This window comes from Marmota marmota, unplaced genomic scaffold, assembly GCF_001458135.2.
Source record: "Marmota marmota marmota unplaced genomic scaffold, marMar, whole genome shotgun sequence".
In the NCBI taxonomy this organism is placed as follows: Eukaryota; Metazoa; Chordata; class Mammalia; order Rodentia; family Sciuridae; genus Marmota; species Marmota marmota.
The window spans coordinates 16,554,512-16,562,091 of record NW_025999913.1 but is presented as its reverse complement, the minus strand read 5'-3'; the positions used below and the strand labels follow the sequence as shown (position 1 = coordinate 16,562,091).

At 49.4% G+C, this 7,580-nt stretch overlaps 1 long non-coding RNA gene across 1 annotated transcript; it reads right to left on the bottom strand.

Moving 5' to 3' along the window:
• Positions 1-1,440: 1,440 nt before the first annotated feature.
• On the bottom strand, positions 1,441-5,799 carry LOC125615604. Its single transcript, XR_007346272.1, has 2 exons — positions 5,639-5,799; positions 1,441-3,785 (listed from the first exon to the last, which is right to left on the bottom strand). It is a non-coding gene; the product is annotated as an uncharacterized LOC125615604 (long non-coding RNA).
• Positions 5,800-7,580: the final 1,781 nt, after the last annotated feature.

Here is a 7,580-nt window from a genome sequence, read left to right as displayed (position 1 = left end):
CGAATGTGGCCCTTGAATCTCAGCAACTGTGGGACCCTGGCTTTCCACAGGATTATGAACACACGGCTGTTTGGCTTTAAGACAATTAAAGCTCCTTCCCGGCTTAAATGAGAGCTATCAGCAAAGCTCAGAACCCCACAGCCATTTTTGAATTCTAAAAGGGGAATGTTAGAATTCAGTCGTCGCTGTTTGCTTGAATGTAACTTTTTACTTCTCTCCACTGAAATGCACAAAAATAAACAGTGATGTGTGGACACAGCGGAGACTGGCATTGCAGCTTCAGGGAAATGTGTTGATAGAGCTCACAAGATGAGCCTGCGTTTTTAAGGGTTCACTGTATCGTTTAATGAACATAATGAACATTAGCCCCCCCCCACGCACACACATGCAGATTGGCAATTCAGCCTTCAGTTATGCAGAATTCAGCAAGTCTTCTACATGTAATCCATCCGTATTTGATTTACAAACACAGAAAATTCCTTAATCCATCTGCCCTTGTTTGAACTGTGTGTGATAACTTAGTTATGACTATCTCCTTCACTTTGTGGCACACATCACATAGTTATTCTTGGAGAGATACAGTCACTGACGCAACCATGAACCGCTAATTACAAGCTGCTGACATTCTGCTTGTCTGTGCAGCTTTGAAGTCCTGTTTTTCTCTTCTGGGCTTGCTCAGTTTTCCTTCTGCTTCCTTCCCCCTCCCCCCAGTCCCAACCCTGACTCCCTCTTTCCTTCTTTCCACTTGAAGCCCCTCGGGATTCACCTTAGGACTATCTGGAGAAAAGGGTGAGAGCCATCAGATTCTTCCCCTTGTTTCTCCCCTCTCTCTGCCCTCTCTCCCTGCACACAGATCTGCAGCTTGAAGTACAGTAATAAGATCCTCGCCCTGCCCCGCCCGCAGGAATGCATCAACAGCTGGCCAAACATAATCCAACACACAGAGCTGCCTTTGTAGAATTAGTAACAAACAGGGCAAGGGCCAGACAAGGCGTCCCAGAAGAGCTCCCCATGACAACTGGGAAAGCTCCTCACCCCAGGTTGGAGCCAGCTCCACCGAGCTGGGATCCTGCACCACGACTCGCCCCTCTAAATCCACAAGCCTGGAATGCCTGGTCCCAACCTGGTAGACAGAGGCTGCCTGGAGGACACTGGCCTCTCCAAAAGGCAAGTTAGATGCAAGCGTTCTCCATGTTGCAGTGCCGTACACTCCGCCTCCTGGCACACGCCCTGTGAGACTCAGCACCAGTCACTGTCGGGATATCTGTGCCTGCACCTAACCATCTAGCCGTGAGCCTGAAGACCACCTCTCCTCCTAGAGAAGGGTTTCTTTTTTTTTTAATTTGAGGCAGACCCTGGCATTGTAAAGCATGTAAATATAACACCGTATTCATCTCCACCAAGCATTTAGCATCTGAAGCCTGTGGTGGCCAGCTGGTCTCAAAGTCATCTGGGATACATTTATTTTGATTAAATTGATCACATTTCTATTTACGGGATAGAATTTTTCACCATACTGAATACAGCTGTGTTTACAGGGATCTGTAGAAGAAGAAGAAAACAAAAACCCACAATCAGCCCCAGCCCAGCACAGAGCATTCAGAACTTCAAGGAGTTAAAACCGAGGGGGCTTGCTTTTATAATAAAAAGAAAATTCTGCCAGCAGCTGCTCTGGCCATGCTTTCTGGCTAGTCAGGAAATGGGTGTTGAGCTAGAGCCGAAAACACAAGCCGCAATCAAGCCCGATCCAGCAGGGTGACAGACTTCCTGTGCAAAATGGTCAGCAATCCCCCCAAGTCTCTGCCCGCGTGGACATGCATTTCAATCATGCTGCACGGCTGCTGTTTTCTCTGGGGACACTGTATAGTCACCTAGCCCATCAGTTGCTTCCTTGTCAGCACCGGGGACATCCAGGCTACAGTTTATAGTTCCTCCATCCATGTGCAGGGTTATAAATTATGCCATCCTCCCTAGACAGAGAGCGCAGAAAGCGCAGAGCGAGCGGCAGACGACCAGGGCATTCGGCATCTCCGTCTCCACGCGTCCCCTGACTCTGCCCTTCTCCAGCTCTGCCTCGCCAGGCAGACACATCAGATGCCTTGTTTATCCATCTTCAGCTCCACTCTTGGGTGAAATGCCACCATATCTCGGCCTGGGCGGTGCCCCCTGACCAAATCCCCGAGAGCAGCCCGGGCTGGGTGTGAGGAGGAGATGCCGCGCCCTCCCCTGCACAGCGAGGTGGGCATTGGACGTGTAATATTCCTAGCTCCCCTGCCCAGTCCTTGGCATCCTCTCTAACCAGCTTCACCCTGTCCTCCAAGTCCCCTCATCCAGCTGCGAGGAGACCCTGGCCAACGCTACGCCACCAGGTCCTTCTTCTGCAGGGCACAGAGACACCATTCCGGTCGGTGTGCACCACGGCGAAGCCCAGGAGGGTGACGGCAGAGAGCGCAGGTAACCAGGGTAAGCGTGGCGTGCCATGGCGATGCAGCCCTGGAGCTGGGAGGAAAGACGGTCTGGCTTCAGAATGTGAAAAAAAAAAAAAAAAAGAAAAAGAAGAAGAAGAAGAAGAAGAAGAAGAATTAAAAAAAAAAAAAAACACAAAACAGCGCAGCTCTGCGCCTGTGGGGGGTGGAAAAAACAGATACAAGCCATTAAAAAAAAAAGGCAGAGTTAAAAAATCAAATCTCAAAACAAAGCAAAAAAAGGAGTACAGAGATCTGAATACTTCAAGCGACTTTTATTTCTGATGTTTCTCGGTTTATTGGCCTCCCCGCCCCCTCCCAAGTCTCCCCGGTCCCTGAACACTCCCGTCTGTCCACGAGTACCGAGTCACAAATGCTGTTGCTCCACAGTGCCGCAGACCCAGCATCACATGAGAAGCCACATGACGGACTAGAGTCGGCTGCTGATGTGGTCAACTGTTTCAGGAGGCAGGAGGGTGGGAGGGAGAGAAATCTCAAGTGAGACATGCCCCTCGCACTGCCAGGAAGGCATTTCCTTAAAAGAACAATGAGAAGCCTGCATCGCTGGAGAAACGCTTGAGCAAACATATACTTTTACATATGCACACTTGTGTGGAGACCATGGGCACTTGAAGCCATCGGGGATGCGGTACCACCGACTCTAGCTGGATGGCAGCAATATTGTTTCTAGCGTGTGTTCATCGGAGCTGAGTCCACGTAAGTGGATTCCTGAAAAGCACACACCGTGTCTTCATAGCATGATCAGGCTTGGAAAACCAATTCCATTATCTCTCCTTGCAATCTGTATCTGAACCTGCATTCTGAATAATTTATTTTTAGACTAATAAGATGCTTGCCAAGACTGCTCCCTTTCTGCAGCAAGCGGCGCAGGCAATGTTCACCCAAGTGGGAAAACCATGTCCTTTTGTAGGGAGAAGAGAGGAGACGGGTTTTCATCGTTTAAAAAAAGTAAATGAATTGCAATTCCTTATTTAAAGGCATACAAACACATGGCAATATAATTCCCTCACAATCAGTCATTAAAAACAAGCAAAATACCTCTGATTCGTTGAATTGACATGTCTCTTATTTGCAGCTTGGGTCTCATGCTGGCAAATGGGGGTGATTTTCTAACATAGTACATGGCTGCAGCCAGAGTTCGTAAGCCACATGGATGCTGCTACTTCTCGGCCAAGCGAGAGCCCACAGTGGCTTTCTGGGGCACCCTTCTGCCGAGATGTGGCACTGCCGGGTAGGTAAATTTCCTGGTCACAATGAAGCACGGGATGGCCTCAGGGCCTCTAGATCCTGTCGCCTCCCCTGGAATCAAAGAAGTTTGGGACATCATTCTCAACATGCGACAATGACATCTTTTTAGAAAAAGAGTGGATCATGACAGCCGACTGCAATGGGAGGCTCCTTAAACAGGTGGGTCACTGTCTGCCACTCTTCTTCTCTGACTCTGCCGTTGCCAAGGTGATGACCATCAACTCCTTCGTGGTGGCTCATCAGCCTCCCCCTGAATGTGACGGGGACTGTCCCCATCACCGAGGACCCGTGTTGAGCAAGACAGGCATGTTCTCTGCCATCTTGGAGCTCAACGTCTCGTAATTGCATGCGTCTTTTTAAAAATTCTTTCAAATACTTCCTCCTCCCGCTTTGAATACTCCAAAGTTGACCGTGGGAGATGCCCGGCCGCCACCTCTCCACTTTCCTCTCCATCATCCCCCACATCCTATGGCTTCTTTCCTTACAAACGACCCTGGACGATTTCCTCCACATTTCCTTGGAGGGAAGGCTCCGCCCTCAGCCCCCGCACTCTGCCTCCCCTCTGGTCTCCCTCCTTCCGTTTCAGTCTGTCTGGCTGTCTGCCCCAGACGACTCCTCCACCACCGTGCTCACGATGTCACAACTGTCGTCCAGAGGATCTCCACAACCCTCCGTGTGCAGCACTGAGGACGGCCCCTTGTTCCTTCACGTTCATGTGCTACCACTCAAGTTCCCGTCACCTGCTGGGACACCACTTAGACAGTGTGGTCCCTTCCTGATTCCCTCCACGCATCCCTCGTTGAATCAGAAACAAAATGTGGCTTATTTTTAATAACAGGCATAAATCAGTGTTAAGGGAAATTATGACACAAGATACACAGTCCCTGCCCGTAGGAAATGTACCCTTTTGCTGTGGGTACTACCCAAGTGCTTGCCTAGCTGTCTCTGAGTCATATAAATAACAAATAGGTCTAATCTGTCCGTTCTCTGTGGTTGCATAAGAAGTGCCATACATAGAAGGGCTGAGAAGGGAAGAATTACTTCTACCTGAGTATCCCGAAAGGTTCCCAAGGGCCCCCAGGATTTTCAGTGAGCTATGAAGGGTCTGTCCAGCATGGGGTAGGGCTCCCGTATTCAGGAGGAATACTGAAGATAAAAACGAGCACTCTATGTGCCACGTCTGTTCTAAGCATCTTAGATATATTAACCTACTGAAACTTAACAATCCTATCAGGAAGATACTTATGAAAATGTTATTTTCAATGATATATAAGAGAACTTAAATAAGTTGCCCCAAACCACCCAGTGAGTGAGTGAAGAGGTGCATCTGCCCCCTAAGCCCGTGGCCATAACCAGCAGGCTTCGCCGCCCCGGAGCACAGGAGGACAGTGGGGAGGAGATCAGAGGGTGAGAAGACACAGACGCCTGATGGGGGTCGACGTGGTTTGAGCAGGGCCTCGGTTTTGGAGGAGTGGAACTGGAGGAGAGGCACAGCCCACCTTCCCAGGCTACTGGGAATGGTGACCAAATGGCAGGATAATGAATCTGGAAGTCGGGCCCAAGACGGAGGGAGAAGAGGGAGTGAGCCATAAGGAGGCAGTCAGGGGCTCCTCCAACGGCCTCACCCCAAGGGACGGCACCTGCGCTCTGGTAGCAGCAGCAGAAAAACTGGAACAGACCCTTCACACGGATCTTTATGAAGAAAGCAATGGCATTGCCGAGGTTTCTGGGGGACAGGGAGGGATGGTGGCACAGTCCACTGCCTGGCTTTCAAACACTCCTGGAACTTAGCAGTTGTCTCATTCATCTGCTTCCCCAGCACCTACCAAAATGCTCCATAGCTTTTTAAAAATAATGAATAAAAAAAATGAAACCAATGAGAAAATCAGAAGGAAAAAACCCACCTGTGAATCTGGTATTTTGCTGGACAGCCAAGTGGTTTTGGTGGTTGGCATCCATGGTGACTTTCCGTATGGAGGAAGAGACTCCGTTTCTTCTCCACCTTTCCCCAGGTTTGGCTGCTCCCTGCCCACCCCCACCGCACACCTGGGCGGCTGCTCATGGAGCTGTCCCTGGCCAGGCTGAGCCTGCACCACCCGCTCGGCTTTCAGCCCTCCCTGGTCAAGTCTCTAGCTGGAAAGCTGGGCTTATCGAGGTGATAGAATAAGTGTGCCAACAACTTGAACTTCTTTTATTTGTTTAAATAGCAAAGGGAGAAAGCACAGAAGTTTATCAGCCTTCTCACAGGATCTCAGCTAACCAGAATACTACGTTAACAGAGGCACCTCATTTCTTGGCCCGTTAATGAAGGTTAATATGACATACTGCCTCTGGCTCTGGGAGTAAAAAGGGGTGTTATTGCCTCATATTATAGCTGGGGGGAGAAAAGTGTTAATAATCTTTCTCATCAGCCGTAAAGAATTGAGCTTTTAATACCCAGATATATTTTAGTAAAAGTGTCGTATATCATCTTTAAGCAGAGTTTGAGAACAATGTTAGATAACTAGGGCATTCGAAAGTCTACATACATTAGAGACTCAAGAAATTGTTAAAATGCAGCCTAAGACAATTTTTTGTTGGGATATATTTCTTTCTTTGATCACTTTAGATATTTCTCATCTTTTCTAAACATTAAGGTGAAACCTTGGATCTTGGAAATAATTGACTTATTTTGAATAAATGGCTAAATGTGTGTACAAGGTCATTGTTCAATTCAGCCATGGGCATCTAGGCATTAGGTGGACCTGCCAATCTAAGAGGGATCATGGACCAGTGAGCGAGGGGCCGAGATGCTCAGATACCACATAGGCCCAGAGTACAGTACTGTGACCTAGGAAGGAGCTTCCCCTCCCTAACCACAGGGCGGTATCATATTAAATAATAGGAATAAATAGCAGAGATTGGTAATGAAAAAAAAAAAAAAAGATCTGTCCTCTGGACAGGAGGCCAAACACCTGAAGACTCACCATAAAAGGCATGACCCGGATGATAGGAATATTCAACAGATGGAGATACTTAAATCCTTTAAGAGAATAGATGCTAAGCCTTGTCCCTGCGATCCGGGGACACAGGAAGGATGTGATGATAGGAAGGGAGGGGCCTGGGGCTTCACTGGATGGTGGCTAGAGGGCTTAAGAGCCCCTCCATGTTTTCTGAGCTCCCCCAGTGGATGCCGAACTGAGAGCAGCTCTTCACATGGCAGATTGACAGAGTGGCTGGTGGCTGGCTGCTGGCAGGGGACGGACTTCCCTCTCTCTGCTCGCCAGCATCATTACCCTGCTGCACTTTATGGGGGCCAAATGGCACATTGGAGGTAGTAGGCCTGTTTGTTCACCTGTGAGGGGTCTGACCTTAGACTTTCCAGAGCTCCGTCAGGAAGTCGGTTTTTCCATACTCTTTACAGTAAACAAAGACAGTGTGGCTGGGCTCCAAATGTTACAGAAGGTCAGGGACCAAACTGCCTCAAAGACAAAGAGCGCTTCCAGAAATTGAAACACAAAATAGATGGGAGCGCCGTGGACATTCCAAACTGCGCTCCTGTTCACTCTCAGCGGTGGCTTGGAACAATGTGACACACAGCCGGCGGCCGCGCATAATAGAAACAGAATCATGAAGTCCCAGGTGCTGGAACGCACCTAAAGGTCACCCACCGGCTGCAGTCTACACGGTGAATGCTGCCCTTTAGGGTATCTCCTCTGTGCAACCTCCAGGCTCTGAGGGACACTGCCAATGGCTGCCCACTCAGGCCCAAGGAGAAGCCTCCTGGGAATGCAGCAGCCTGAGTGCCTGAGGGCCCTGGGTCAAGAGGTCCAGCCCCTGGCAGGGGTGCTCAGGTAGGTAGCCTCT